The 16091-nt window shown below is 57.7% G+C and overlaps 1 long non-coding RNA gene across 1 annotated transcript; it reads right to left on the bottom strand.

Moving 5' to 3' along the window:
* Window positions 1-4098: 4098 nt before the first annotated feature.
* LOC139240592 (uncharacterized) lies at window positions 4099-9365 on the bottom strand. The gene is made up of 5 exons (XR_011588728.1): window positions 9274-9365; window positions 6634-6663; window positions 6435-6533; window positions 5130-5159; window positions 4099-4203 (listed from the first exon to the last, which is right to left on the bottom strand). It is a non-coding gene; the product is annotated as an uncharacterized lncRNA (long non-coding RNA).
* Between the last annotated feature and the right edge of the window lie 6726 nt (window positions 9366-16091).

Genomic DNA, 16091 nt, shown 5'->3' with positions numbered 1-16091 from the left:
GCACCCCCTCAGTACTGCCCCTCCGACAGTGCGGCACTCCCTCAGTACCGCCCCTCCGACAGTGCGGTGCTCCCTCAGTACTGCCCCTCCGTCAGTGCGGTGCTCCCTCAGTATTGCCCCTCCGACAGTGCGGCCCCTCTGAGGCAAAAAGTTCTGTGGGGTCAAAATCCCCCCCAGAGACTTGAGCACAAAATTATACGCTGACACTTCAGTGCAATATTGCAACTCGCACCCAGTCCCGCTCACCCATCACCCCCTGTGCTCACTGACCGTGTCTTAACTCGCACCGAGTCCCGCTCACCCATCACCCCCTGTGCTCACTGCCCCCATGTCCTAACTCGCACCGAATCCCGCTCACCCATCACCCCCTACATTGGCTCACTGTTAAGCAAAGTCTCGATTTCAAAATTCTCATCCTCCTCTTCAAATGCCTCCATAGCCCTCATCTCTCCCTATCTCTGTGACCTCCTCCAGCCCCTACACCCCTCCCTATCTCTGTAACCTCCTCCAGCCCCTACACCCCTCCCTATCTCTGTAACCTCCTCCAGCCCCTACACCCCTCCCTATCTCTGTAACCTCCTCCAGCCCCTACACCCCTCCCAATCTCTGTAACCTCCTCCAGACCCTACACCCCTCCCTATCTCTGTAACCTCCTCCAGCCCGTATACCTCTCCCTATCTCTGTAACCCCCTCCAGCCTCTACACCCCTCCCTATATCTGCAACCCCCTCCAGCCCCTACACCCCTCCCTATCTCTGCAACCCCCTCCACCCCTACATGCCTCCCTATCTCTGTAACCTCCTCCAGCCCCTACACCCCTCCCTATCTCTGTAACCCCCTCCAGCCCCTACACACCTCCCTATCTCTGTAACCTCCTCCAGCCCCTACATCCCTCCCTATCTCTGTAACCTCCTCCAGCCCCTACACCCTTCCCTATCTCTGTAACTTCCTCCAGCCCCTATACCCCTCCCTATCTCTGTAATCCCCTCCAGCCCCTACACCCCTCCCTATCTCTGTAACCCCCTCCAGCCCACAACCCCCCGAGATCTCTGCACCCCTCTAATTCTGCCCTCATGACCATCCCTGATTATAATCGCTCCACCATCGGTGGCCGTGCCTTCTGTTGCCTGGGCCCCAAGCTCTGGAACTCCCTCCCTAAACCTCTCCGCCTCTCTCTCCTCCTTCAAGACGCTCCTTAAAAACTCCCTCTGTGACCCAGCTTTTGGTCACCTGTCCCTAATATCTCCTAATGTAGCTCGGGGTCAAATTGTGTTTGATAATCGCTCCTGTGTAGCACCTGGGGACGTTTCACTACGTCAAAGGCGCTATATAAATGAAGGTTGTGTTTATCTTTCCTTGTGCGCTCTTCCTCTTTGAGAGCAGGTGGGGTTTGTCCGGTGGTTTCCCTGAATCGAGGACACACTAAAGGAACGTGGGTCTGGTGAGAGGTTCAGGGCTCACCACAGGGCAGTGAACAAAGGCATTCTCCATCCAACACTGCCATCTAGCAAGACGCAAGGTAACGTTAGTGCTCACAGTCCCGCAAGTAAAGACAGATGTGCATTTATATTGCACCTGTCACCCCCTCAGGGCGTCCCAACACGCCTCACAGACAATGAAGTACAATCGGAGTGCGCTCCCTGTTGTAATGTGGGAAACGCCAATTTGCGCACAGCAAGCTCCCACACACAGCGATGTGATAATGACCCAGATCGTCTGTTTTAGTGATGTTGGTCGAGGGATAAATATTGGCCCCAGGACACCGGGGAGAACTCCCCCTGCTCTTCTTCCAATAGTGGCCCCGGGATCTTTTACATCCACCCGAGAGGGCAGACGGGGCCTCGGTTTAATGTCTCATCCCGAAATACAGCCCCTCCGACAGTGCGGCGCTCCCTCAGTACCGCCCCTCCGACAGTGTGGCACTCCCTCAGTACCGCCCCTCCGACAGTGCGGCACTCCCTCAGTACTGCCCCTCCGACAGTGCGGCGCTCCCTCAGTACCGCACCTCCGACAGTATGGCGCTCCCTCAGTACTGCCCCTCCGACAGTGAGGCACTCCCTCAGTACCACCCCTCCGACAGTGCGGCGCTCCCTCAGTACTGCCCCTCTGACAGTGTGGCACTCCCTCAGTACCGCCCCTCCGACAGTGCGGCGCTCCCTCAGTACCGCCCCTCCGACAGTGTGGCACTCCCTCAGTACCGCCCCTCCGACAGTGCGGCGCTCCCTCAGTACCGCCCCTCTGACAGTGCGGCGCTCCCTCAGTACCGCCCCTCCGACAGTGTGGCACTCCCTCAGTACCGCCCCTCCGACAGTGCGCCACTCCCTCAGTACCGCCCCTCCGACAGTGCGGCACTCCCTCAGTATCGCCCCTCCGACAGTGCGGCACTCCCTCAGTACCGCCCCTCCGACAGCGCAGTGCGGGGCTCCCTCAGTACTGCCCCTCCGACAGTGCGGCGCTCCCTCAGTACTGCCCCTCCGACAGTGCAGCACTCCCTCAGTACTGCCACTCCAACAGTGCGGCACTCCCTCAGTACATCCCCTCCGACAGTGCAGCACTCCCTCAGTACTGCCTCTCCGACAGTACGGCACTCCCTCAGTACATCCCCTCCGACAGTGCGGCGCTCCCTCAGTACCGCCCCTCCGACAGTGCGGCACTCCCTCACTACCGCCCCTCCGACAGTGCGGGGCTCCCTCAGTACTGCCCCTCCGACAGTGCGGCACTCCCTCACTATCGCCCCTCCGACAGTACTGCCCCTCCGACAGTGCGGCACTCCCTCACTATCGCCCCTCCGACAGTGCGGGGCTCCCTCAGTACTGCCCCTCCGACAGTGCGGCGCTCCCTCAGTACTGCCCCTCCGACAGTGCGGTGCGGGGCTCCCTCAGTACCGCCCCTCCGACAGCGCAGTGCGGCGCTCCCTCAGTACCGCCCCTCCGACAGTAAAACCTCTTTACGCAGCGAGTGGGTAGGATCGGGAACGCGCTGCCTGTGAGGGCGCTGGAGACAGACTCAATCGCGGCTTTCAATCGGGAGTTGGATAAATACCTGAAGGAAACGGATTAGCGAGGCTCCGGGGAGAGGGCGGGGCAGTGGGACCGGGCGCGTGTGGGGCACGGGCTAGAGGGGCCGAATGGCCTCCTGCGCTGTGACCATCAATGACTCGATGATTGTAATTTCTCGGTTGAAGTATTTCGGCGGAATGCCTGAGATTGTGAACACCAGTGTGTCAGCTTTAATTTGAAACAGTTTAAGAGCAGATACAGCAGTTTACATTGTGGAAAACAGTGCGAGAGGAGAGAGTCGCTCCGTCGCTGTCCCCGCGATCCCGCCGACGCAAATTACCGGCTGCAACAAATAACCCTGACCCCCCCCCGGTGCTTTACTGACCGCGCGCTGGGGAGACGCCGAAGGTGCCCCTCCATTAATCTGCCGGCATTTCGCAGCGCGAAGGGGGTCGCGATTGGGGTCGTGGTCAACGGCTGCTACCATCATCGGTCAGAGGCGTGCCGCGCTCCGGCTGAAATTCAGTCGGCTCTTTGGCCGAGGCGCCGAGAGGGAACACTGCGCCGGCTAATGCCGCGGTGACGCCATCCAGCACGCCACGCCTCCGTCGCGAAGTTTTCCTGTTGCGACTACCGTACGGGCAGGGAAACGCGGCGGTTAAAGAGCGGGTGTCGGGCGCAATCGCCCAGAGAGGAAGGTAAGTATCTCTCTTTATTGATTTCCGCCTTGTTTTCGTTAGATTTAAGAGGGGTGGGGGGCAGAAGTTTGTGTGTCGGAGAAGTTTCAGTTACTACTTTTTACTTCCCGGTTTGCAGCCAGGGTGGCGGTAGGCTGCCGTCGGGAGATTCGGTCGGGCCTCTCGCGCTCCTGCCCGAGTGGGTGGTGAGCACCAACACCGTTAGCGCTGCTCCCTCGTGTTTGGACAGTCGGAGCCAGGCGGTAAAATCGGCGTTGGAGCGCTGACGGTGTCTCCGAAACGGCGGGATCCAATTCCGACCGCCAATGGGCGCGATTCATCCCAAACCCCACCCCCCCCCCCCCCCACCCCCAGCGGGAAAACACACAAACAGATCGCGGAGCAAGTGAGCCTCGAGGGCACTCGTCGGAAACAAAAAAACCCAGAAAATTGAGGCGGACACACGCGGAAATAAAGTCTTCAGACTCGGCCGGGAACGTTCATCATCGTCGGCGTGGTCCGTGCGATCTACGGCGGGAAGGAGAAGGAGATTAAAGGAGGAGGTACTCCCTCAGTAGCGCCCCTCGGACAGTGCGGCACTCCCTCAGTACCACCCCTCCGACAGTGCGGCACTCCCTCAGTACCGCCCCTCCGACAGTGCGGCACTCCCTCAGTACCGCCCCTCCGACAGTGCGGCACTCCCTCAGTACCGCCCCTCCGACAGTGCGGCACTCCCTCAGTACCGCCCCTCCGACAGTGCGGCGCTCCCTCAGTACCGCCCCTCCGACAGTGCGGCGCTCCCTCAGTACCGCCCCTCCGATAGAGCGGCGCTCCCTCAGTACCGCCCCTCCGACAGTGCGGCACTCCCTCAGTACCGCCCCTCCGACAGTGCGGCACTCCCTCAGTACCGCCCCTCCGACAGTGCGGCACTCCCTCAGTACTGCCCCTCCGACAGTGCGGCACTCCCTCAGTACCGCCCCTCCGATAGAGCGGCGCTCCCTCAGTACCGCCCCTCCGACAGTGCGGCACTCCCTCAGTACCGCCCCTTCGACAGTGCGGGGCTCCCTCAGTACCGCCCCTCTGACAGTGCGGCACTCTCTCAGTACCGCCCCTCCGACAGTGCGGCACTCCCTCAGTACCGCCCCTCCGACAGTGCGGCACTCCCTCAGTACCGCCCCTCCGACAGTGCGGCACTCCCTCAGTACCGCCCCTCCGACAGTGCGGCGCTCCCTCAGTACCGCCCCTCCGACAGTGCGGCGCTCCCTCAGTACCACCTCCCAGGGGGTGCAGGGGGTTTATCGAACCCCCGCTCGTTGTCCAGAACCGTTCTGGGATTGTCGGTCTGCCCCGGAGATTTCCGGGACCCTCGTGGACAGCCCACACTCCCGTTCCCCCCCCTCCTCGCTTACAGACATCACCGTGGTAACCGTGGCCATACGTGACGGAACCATTACCTCAGGCGGTGGATTTCGTTAACCCCTCGGCTGAAAGGGAAGAGAATAAATTGTCAGTTCATCCGCCTCGAAGCTCAGGCCTTGGATTGTCGTCCAACGAGCTGGACAGATACAACGGTTATTTCCTTATTCACCCCCTCCCCCGCAACCTCTCCCCACCCCCCCCCTAACCCCAGACCCTCGTCCGATCGATCGAGGTTTATTGAGATAATGAAAGGACTTGCATTTAGATAGCGCCTTTCACGTCCACCGGACGTCTCAAAGTGCCTCACAGCCAATGAAGTACCCTTTGAAGTGCGCTCACTGATGTCATCGCGGCAGCCAACTTGTGCACAGCAAGATCCCACACTCAGAGACGTGATAAAGACCCAGATCGTCTGTTGGTCGAGGGATAAATATTGGCCCCAGGACACCGGGGAGAACTCCCCCTGCTCTTCTTCTAATAGTGGCCCCGGGATCTTTTACATCCACCCGAGAGGGCAGACGGGGCCTCGGTTTAATGTCTCATCCGAAATACAGCCCCTCCGACAGTGCGGCACTCCCTCAGTACCGCCCCTCCGACAGTGCGGCACTCCCTCAGTACCGCCCCTCCGACAGTGCGGCGCTCCCTCAGTACTGCCCCTCCGACAGTGCGGTGCTCCCTCAGTACCGCCACTCCGACAGGCTCGAGGGGCTGAACGGCCTCCTCCTGTCCCTAATGTAACAGGCTCGAGGGGCTGAACGGCCTCCTCCTGTTCCTAATGTAACAGGCTCGAGGGGCTGAACGGCCTCCTACTGTCCCTAATGTAACAAACTCGAGGGGCTGAAAAGCCTCCTCCTGTCCCTAATGTAACAGGCTCGAGGGGCTGAACGGCCTCCTCCTGTTCCTAATGTAACAGGCTCGAGGGGCTGAACGGCCTCCTCCTGTTCCTAATGTAACAAACTCGAGGGGCTGAAAAGCCTCCTCCTGTCCCTAATGTAACAGACTCGAGGGGCTGAACGGCCTCCTCCTGTCCCTAATGTAACAGGCTCGAGGGGCTGAACGGCCTCCTCCTGTCCCTAATGTAACAGGCTCGAGGGGCTGAACGGCCTCCTCCTGTCCCTAATGTAACAGGCTCGAGGGGCTGAACGGCCTCCTCCTGTCCCTAATGTAACAGGCTCGAGGGGCTGAACGGCCTCCTCCTGTCCCTAATGTAACAGGCTCGAGGGGCTGAACGGCCTCCTCCTGTCCCTAATGTAACAGACTCGAGGGACCGAGTGACCCCCCTCCTGCCCCGAATTGTGCCGCCGTTGATCAGTGACACGGTTTACGAATACCTCCCTTACCCGAGGAGCCGCTGGAGTTGGAGGAGTTGGATTCACTGCTCCGCACACTGGCCTGGCAGGGATTCGATCCACATGGTCCCGTACGCCTCGTGAACTTGGCTGCAACGAGAAGGATCGGCAAACTGTTAACCCTCTCCACCCCAAAATATACCCCCCCTGGCCCCAAAATGATTCAGAGTTAAAGGACTGTGCATCTCACCCGTCGACTGGATCTTGGAGCGTTTGCAACCTGGAATGAGAAAGGTACGGTGAGCAGTTTGTCATCAGGGACGGGCGTCTTTCAAATGTACCCTCCCCCTCCCTCTTTTATTTCACCGGCTTTTAATCTCCTCCTCTGCTCCCTCCCCTCCTCGCTCTCCCTCGCTCTCTCTGTCCCTCTCGCTCTCTCTGTCTCTCTCACTCTCTCTCTCTCTCTCTTGCTCTCGTTCTGTCTCTCTCTCTCTTGCTCTCGCTCTCTCTCTCCCCCTCTCTCTCTCTCTCTCTCTCTCTCTCACTCTCCCTCCGCGAACAAGGATTATCATTTAAACTGGTGAAGTCTTTGAAAGAAGAATGAAGCATTTATATAGCGCCTAACACCCTCTCAGGACGTCCCAAACCGCCTCACAGCCAATGAGGTACTATCGGAGTGCGCTCGCTGTTGCAATGTGGGAAACGCCAATTTGCGCACAGCAAGCTCCCACACACAGTGATGTGATAATGACCCAGATCGTCTGTTTTAGTGATGTTGGTCGAGGGATAAATATTGGCCCCAGGACACCGGGGAGAACTCCCCCTGCTCTTCTTCCAATAGTGGCCCCGGGATCTTTTACATCCACCCGAGAGGGCAGACGGGACTCGGTTTAATGTCTCATCCGAAATACGGCACCTCCGACAGTGCGGCGCTCCCTCAGTACTGCCCCTCCGACAGTGCGGCACTCCCTCAGTACTGCCCCTCCGACAGTGCGGCACTCCCTCAGTACCGCCCCTCCGACAGTGCGACGCTCCCTCAGTACCGCCCCTCCGATACTGCGGCAATCCCTCAGCACCGCCCCTCCGACAGTACGGCGCTCCCTCAGTACTGCCCCTCCGACAGTGCTGCACTCCCTCAGTACTGCCCCTTCGACAGTGCGGCGCTCCCTCAGTACCGCACCTCCGACAGTGCGGCACTCCCTCAGTTCTGCCCCTCCGACAGTGCGGCGCTCCCTCAGTAACGCCCCTCCGACAGTGCGGCACTCCCTCAGTACCGTCCCTCCGACAGTGCGGCACTCCCTCAGTACTGCCCCTCCGACAGTGCGGCACTCCCTCAGTACCGCCCCTTCGACAGTGCAGCGCTCCTCAGTACTGCCCCTCCGACAGTGCGGCGCTCCCTCAGTAACGCCCCTCCGACAGTGCGGCACTCCCTCAGTACCGTCCCTCCGACAGTGCGGCACTCCCTCAGTACCGCCCCTTCGACAGTGCAGCGCTCCTCAGTACTGCCCCTCCGACACTGCGGCACTCCCTCAGTACCGCCCCTTCGACAGTGCGGCACTCCCTCAGTACTGCCTCTCCAACACTGCAGCGCTCCTCAGTACTGCCCCTCCGACACTGCGGCACTCCCTCAGTACTGCACTGGGAGGGTCAGCCTGGATTCTGTACTCGAGTTCCTGGAGTGGGACTTGACCCCACGACCTTCTGACGCTGAGGCGAGGGAGCTGCCCACTGAGCCAGACTGACACACCTTTACTCCGTCATACCTCAAACTTTAATTTCAAAGCGTATCTGTTTAAAGATCCCGTTTATTTTGACTATCTCCTTTCGTTAACCCATCCCTTGTCCTGTGGGGTGTGGTAGCACAGTGGTTATGTACACTCAACCTGCTCCGCTGGGCAGGGCCACATTGTCCGCATGTCCCCCAGACACGAGACTCCCAAAGCAAGCGCTCTACTCGGAACTCCTTCACGGGCAAACGAGCCAAAGGTGGGCAGAGGAAACGTTACAGGGACCACTCTCAAAGCCTCCCTGATAAAGTGCAACATCCCCAACGACACCTGGGAGTCCCTGGGCCCAAAGACCAGTCCCGCCCTCAGTGGAGGGAAGTGCATCCGGGAGGGCGCTGAGCACCTCGAGTCTCGTCGCCGAGAGCGTGCAGAAACCAAGCGCAGGCAGTGGAAGGAGCGTGCGGCAAACCAGTCCCACCCTCCCCTTCCCTCAACCACTGTCTGTCCCACCTGTGACAGGGACTGTGGCTCCCGTATTGGACTGTTCAGCCACCTAAGGACTCGTGTTAGGAGTGGAAACAAGTCTTCCTCGATCCCGAGGGACTGCCGATGATGACGGTGGGTATATTACTGGGCCAGGAATTCTGAGCCCTGGACTAACGATCCAGGGACACCAGTTCAGGGCGGCTGGGGAGTTTGAACTCAATTGAACAGCTCTGACGGTAACGGAACTTGCCGTTAAAACCCATCGGGTTCAGTAATGTGTCCTTCAGGGAAGGAAATCTACCGCCCTTACCCGGTCTGGCCGCTATGCGAGTCCAGGCCCACAGCACTGTGTGCGTGACTTGTAACTGCCCTCTGACCTGGCCCAGCGAGCCCCTCAGTTGTATAAGGGTCAGCGCCACCTTCTCGCGGGCGATTAGCGGACGGGCAATAAATGCCGGCCTTGCCAGTGACGCCCCCAGCCCCGGGAACCAACAGTAAAAGAACACTCCCCCTCGACATACTAAAAGCCCCATTTTTACACGCACCAGAAACACAGGCAGTGAGTGGAAACACATTTGTGCTCTCCCCTAAAGTCAGCACGAAAGGCGCCATCGCATCAGACCCCCAATTAAACCCGCGACATTAACGATCGTTGGTAACGGGCGCAAGGTGCTTACGGTTGATGGCGCAGTGATACACGATCGTGGTCACCACAGCAGCGCTCAGTCCCAGTATCCCCAGCACAGCTCCGATGGTGATCAAAGTTTCATTCTCAGCATTCCTGTTCCGATCTGAAGAGAGCACAGTTACTGGGCCAGCTGTTCACCGCAAGAACAGTATCGCCGAAGTTCCCCGCTGATGGGAACCCGAACCGGGTGGTGTCCGGGAATAGGATCAGTAGGCCATTCGGCCCCTCGAGCCTGCACCGCCATTCAATGTATAACTGGAGCAAGACTTCCCTGCTTTTATACTCCATCCCCTTTGCAATAAAGGCCAAGATACCATTGGCCCTTCCTGATCACTTGCTGTACCTGCATACTATCCTTTTGTGTTCCATGTACAAGTAACCCCCAGGTCCCGCTGTACTGCGGCACTTTGCACTCTTTCTCCATTTAAATAATAACTTGCTCTTTGATTTTTTTTTCTGCCAAAGTGAACGACCTCACACTTTCCCACATTATGCTCCATCTGCCAAATGTTTTGCCCACTCACTGAGCCTGTCTGTGTCCTTTTGCAGATTTTTTGTGTCCTCCTCACACATTGCTTTTCCTCCCATCTTTGTATCGTCAGCAAACTTGGCCACGTTACACTCAGTCCCTTCTTCCAAGTCGTTAATATAGATTGTAAATAGTTGGGGACCCAGCACTGATCCCTGTGGCACCCCACTAGTTACTGGTTGCCAACCAGAGAATGACCCATTTATCCCGACTCTCTGTTTTCTGTTAGTTAGCCAATCCTCTATCCATGCTAATATATTACCCCCAACCTCGTGAACTTTTATCTTGTGCAGTAACCTTTTATGTGGCACCTTGTCAAATGCCTTCTGGAAATCCAAATATACCACATCCACTGGTTCCCCTTTATCCATCCTGTTCGTTACATCCTCTGTGATGATTACTTCTTCAATAAGGAGGGAGAAAGTGTAATGGACTTCTGATGTAATAACTACTACTGATGCAGTGACAATAAAAGGTCATGTGTCAAGGTCATGTGATACAGTTCTGCTCGGGGCCATTTACAGCGTGTGTTGTGTGTTTGGGGTGTTAGAGATATCACGGTTGGGTCTTACGGCGACCTCTGTGTCTGAGCTTCCCCGAGTTGCTGAACTTACCGAGTTGCACCACGAGTTTGCCGTTGATGGCCGCGTGTTCCACTTGACAGGAGGTCGAACGGTCAGCACCTCCGGCCAAGGGCAGGACACTCCAGGCCTGAAAGGTCCCATCCCTTTGAGGTACCACCCGAGTCCTGTCTGCTCCCTGGACAGCCCCTCCCCCGTCTCTGACCCATCTCAGGTCAATCTCACGGGGAAAGAAGTTCGTCGCCAAGCACACCAAATAATCCCGCCCGCCTTCCGTCCGAACAAAGGTGTTGATGGACATGGGAGCTGTGAAAACAGACAAGGACAGACAGCAGGTTATACCGTGGGCCATGTACAGGGAACTTTACTCTGTATCTAACCCCCTGTACCTGCCCTGGGAGTGTTTGATGGGACAGTGTAGAGGGAGCTTTACTCTGTATCTAACCCCCTGTACCTGTCCTGGGAGTGTTTGATGGGACAGTGTAGAAGGAGCTTTACTCTGTATCTAACCCCCTGTACCTGCCCTGGGAGTGTTTGATGGGACAGTGTAGAGGGAACTTTACTCTGTATCTAACCCCCTGTACCTGCCCTGGGAGTGTTTGATGGGACAGCGTAGAGGGAGCTTTACTCTGTATCTAACCCCGTGCTGTACCTGCCCTGGGAGTGTTTGATGGGACAGTGTAGAGGGAGCTTTACTCTGTATCTAACCCTGTGCTGTACCTGCCCTGGGAGTGTTTGATGGGACAGTGTAGAGGGAGCTTTACTCTGTATCTAACCCCGTGCTGTACCTGCCCTGGGAGTGTTTGATGGGACAGTGTAGAGGGAGCTTTACTCTGTATCTAACCCTGTGCTGTACCTGCCCTGGGAGTGTTTGATGGGACAGTGTAGAGGGAGCTTTACTCTGTATCTAACCCCGTGCTGTACCTGCCCTGGGAGTGTTTGATGGGACAGTGTAGAGGGAGCTTTACTCTGTATCTAACCCCGTGCCGAATGACCTCCTCCTGTCCCTAATGTAACAGGCTCGAGGGACTGAACGGCCTCCTCCTGTCCCTAATGGAACAGGCTCGAGGGACTGAACGGCCTCCTCCTGTTCCTAATGTAACAGGCTCGAGGGGATGAAAGGCCTCCTCCTGTCCCTAATGTAACAGGCTCGAGGGGCTGAACGGCCTCCTCCTGTCCCTAATGTAACAGGCTCGAGGGGCTGAACGGCCTCCTCCTGTCCCTAATGTAACAGGCTCGAGGGGCTGAACGGCCTCCTCCTGTTCCTAATGTAACAGGCTCGAGGGGCTGAACGGCCTCCTCCTGTCCCTAATGTAACAGGCTCGAGGGGCTGAACGGCCTCCTCCTGTCCCTAATGTAACAGGCTCGAGGGGCTGAACGGCCCCCTCCTGTCCCTAATGTAACAGACTCGAGGGGCTGAACGGCCTCCTCCTGTCCCTAATGTAACAGGCTCGAGGGGCTGAACGGCCTCCTCCTGTCCCTAATGTAACAGGCTCGAGGGGCTGAACGGCCTCCTCCTGCTCCTATTTCTTGTGTTCCCATCCCCCTGGGAGTGTAGCACCGGGGTATCGATGAGGATACGACATTTGGTTTTGTGCTGCATCAGTAACGCTTCGCACTGCCCTGCCAGAGAAAACTGGTGTACAAGCTGTGCTGGCGCTATGCGAAGGAAGTAGGTGAGAGTGATTGATATGTATATATCATTTTGCGACATAACTTTATTTGGGTTGTGCAATGTAAAGGGAATGATTTATGTTCTGGTTAATTTTGCAGCGAGTCCTCTCTTCGTGTCCGCTGTGACTCAGTGGGGCAGCGCTCTCGCTCCTGAGTCAGAACGTTGTGGCTTCGAGTCCCACTCCAGGCATTGAGCACAAAAATCTAGGCTGACACTCCAGTGCAGGGCTGTGGGAGCGCCGCACTGTTGGAGGGGATGTACTGAGGGAGCGCCGCACTGTCGGAGGGGCGGTACTGAGGGAGCCCCGCACTGTCGGAGGGGCAGTACTGAGGGAGCGCCGCACTGTCGGAGGGGCGGTACTGAGGGAGCGCTGCACTGTCGGAGGGGCAGTACTGAGGGAGCGCCGCACTGTCGGAGGGGCGGTACTGAGGGAGCGCCGCACTGTCGGAGGGGCAGTACTGAGGGAGCGCCGCACTGTCGGAGGGGCAGTACTGAGGGAGCGCCGCACTGTCGGAGGGGCGGTACTGAGGGAGCGCTGCACTGTCGGAGGGGCAGTACTGAGGGAGCGCCGCACTGTCGGAGAGGCAGTACTGAGGGAGCGCCGCACTGTCGGAGGGGCAGTACTGAGGGAGCGCCGCACTGTCGGAGGGGCGGTACTGAGGGAGCGCCGCACAGTCGGATGGGTGGTACTGAGGGAGCGCCGCACTGTCGGAGGGGCGGTACTGAGGGAGCGCCGCACTGTCGGAGGGGCGGTACTGAGGGACTGTCGGAGGGGCGGTACTGAGGGAGCGTGGCACTGTCGGAGGGGCGGTACTGAGGGAGCGCCGCACTGTCGGAGGGGCGGTACTGAGGGAGCGCCACACTGTCGGAGGGGCGGTACTGAGGGAGCGCCGCACTGTCGGAGGGGCGGTACTGAGGGAGCGCCGCACTGTCGGAGGGGCGGTACTGAGGGAGCGCCGCACTGTCGGAGGGGCGGTACTGAGGGAGCGCCGCACTGTCGGAGGGGCGGTACTGAGGGAGCCCCGCGCTGTCGGAGGGGCGGTACTGAGGGAGCGCCGCGCTGTCGGAGGGGCGGTACTGAGGGAGCGCCGCACTGTCGGAGGGGCGGTACTGAGGGAGCGCCGCACTGTCGGAGGGGCGGTACTGAGGGAGTGCTGCACTGTCGGAGGGGCGGTACTGAGGGAGCGCCGCACTGTCGGAGGGGCGGTACTGAGGGAGCGCCGCACTGTCGGAGGGGCGGTACTGAGGGAGCGCCACACTGTCGGAGGGGCGGTACTGAGGGAGCGCCGCACTGTCGGAGGGGCGGTACTGAGGGAGTGCCGCACTGTCGGAGAGGCAGTACTGAAGGAGCGCCGCACTGTCGGAGGGGCAGTACTGAGGGAGCGCCGCACTGTCGGAGGGGCGGTACTGAGGGAGCGCCACACTGCGCTGTCAGTTTTGGTCTCCTAATCTGAGGAAGGACGTTCTTGCTATTGAGGGAGTGCAGCGAAGGTTCACCAGACTGATTCCCGGGATGGCAGGACTGACATATGAAGAAAGACTGGATCGACTGGGCTTATATTCATTGGAGTTTAGAAGGATGAGAGGGGATCTCAATAAAACATATGAAATTCTGACGGGACTGGACAGGTTAGATGCAGGAAGAATGTTCCCGATGTTGGGGAAGTCCAGAACCAGGGGTCACAGTCTAAGGATAAGGGGTAAGCCATTTAGGACCGAGATGAGGAGAAACTTCTTTACCCAGAGAATTGTGAACCTGTGGAATTCTCTACCACAGAGAGTTGTTGGGGCCAGTTCGTTAGATATATTCAAAAGGGAGTTAGATGTGGCCCTTACGACTAAAGGGATCAAGGGGTATGGAGAGAAAGCAGGAATGGGGTACTGAGGGAATGATCAGCCATGATCATATTGAATGGTGGTGCAGGCTCGAAGGGCCGAATATCCTACTCCCGCACCTATTTTCTATGTCGGAGGGGCCGTACTGAGGGAGCCCCGCACTGTCGGAGGGGCGGTACTGAGGGAGCACCGCACTGTTGGAGGGGCGGTACTGAGGGAGCGCCGCACTGTCGGAGGGGCGGTACTGAGGGAGTGCCGCACTGTCGGAGGGGCTGTATTTCGGGATGAGACATTAAACCGAGGCCCCGTCTGCCCTCTCGGGTGGATGTAAAAGATCCCGGGGCCACTATTGGAAGAAGAGCGGGGGGAGTTCTCCCCGGTGTCCTGGGGCCAATACTTATCCCTCGACCAACAGACGATCCGGGTCATTTGTCACGTCTGTGTGTGTGGGATCTTGCTGTGCGCAGGTTGGCGTTCCCCACATTACAACAGTGAGCGCACTCCGATAGCACGCCATTGCCTGTGAGGCGCTTTGGGACGTCCGGTGGTCGTGCAAGGCGCTATCGTAATGCGGGTCTTTCTTTGACAAAGCCAGCTCCATCGCACGGGATATTCAGTTGTGCCCGTGTTCTCGCGCGTGGAAGGTTTCCCTTTGCATTGCACTCCAGTGTCAACGTGCGACAACTGAACTTTGCTGTTCCCGTCGCTGGAAATGTTCCGAGGCTAAAATTAACATCTTGGGAACTGTCCGAGTGGAATTTACTGCCCACGGTTGCGGTGTTTATAAACGACCTTACCCATTTTTGGCAGCGTGGTGTTGCTCGTGGTGGCGGCGTGTTTAATTTTATCGCAGAGCGCCTCGATACGGCGTGGTATCGACGCGAGGTAGCTTGGGTCCGAGTTACGCCTCGCCACTTCCCCCTGGGCGATCGGCCGGGTGGCGACAAACGTCTTGTTGGCGACGTCATAGTACAGGACAGTGGCGCCGTCGAAGGCGTCTTGCCAAGATATCTCGACCACCCGACGGTCGTGGTAAACGCACGCGCACTGCACGTGGAACAGGTGCATGTCTGCAAGAGAAAAATACCCAGAGGAATCATAGTAATATAGAAACATAGAAAGTAGGTGCAGGAGTAGGCCATTCGGCCCTTCGAGCCTGCACCACCATTCAATATGATCATGGCTGATCATTCCCTCAGTACCCCTTTCCTGCTTTCTCTCCATACCCCTTGATCCCTTCAGCCGTAAGGGCCACATCTAACTCCCTCTTGAATATATCCAACGAACTGGCCTCAACAACTCTCTGCGGTAGAGAATTCCACAGGTTCTCAATTCTCTGAGTGAAGAAGTTTCTCCTCATCTCGGTCCTAAATGACCTACCCCTTATCCTTAGACTGTGACCCCTGGTTCTGGACTTCCCCAACATCGGGAACATTCTTCCTGCATCTAACCTGTCCAATCCCGTCAGAATTTTATATGTTTCTATGAGGTCCCCTCTCATTCTTCTAAATCCCAGTGAATACAAGCCCAGTCGATCCAGTCTTTCTTCATATGTCAGTCCTGCCATCCCGGGAATCAGTCTGGTGAACCTTCGCTGCACTCCCTCAATAGCAAGAACGTCCTTCCTCAGATTAGGAGACCAAAACTGAACACAATATTCAAGGTGTGGTCTCACCAAGGCCCTGTACAACTGCAGTAAGACCTCCCTGCTCCTATACTCAAATCCTCCCGCTATGAAGGCCAACATGCCATTTGCCTTCTTCACCGCCTGCTGTACCTGCATGCCAACTTTCAATGACTGATGTACCCTGACACCCAAGTCTCGTTGCACCTCCCCTTTTCCTAATCTGTCACCGTTCAGATAATATTCTGCCTTCCTGTTTTTGCCACCAAACTGGATAACCTCACATTTATCTACATTATACTGCATGTGCCATGCATTTGCCCACTCACCTAACCTGTCCAAGTCACCCTGCAGCCTCTTAGCATCCTCCTCACAGCTCACACCGCCACCCAGCTTAGTGTCATCTGCAAACTTGGAGATATTACATTCAATTCCTTCATCTAAATCATTAATGTATATTGTAAATAGCTGGGGTCCCAGCACTGAGCCCTGCGGCACTCCACTAGTCACTGCCTGCCATTCTGAAAAGGACCCGTTTATCCCGACTCTCTGCTTCCTGTCT

The sequence above is a fragment of the Pristiophorus japonicus genome, chromosome 32 (genome assembly GCF_044704955.1).
Source record: "Pristiophorus japonicus isolate sPriJap1 chromosome 32, sPriJap1.hap1, whole genome shotgun sequence".
NCBI lineage: Eukaryota > Metazoa > Chordata > Chondrichthyes > Pristiophoridae > Pristiophorus > Pristiophorus japonicus.
Note: the sequence above shows the minus strand (reverse complement) of the source record. Positions and strands in the feature narration are given on the sequence as shown.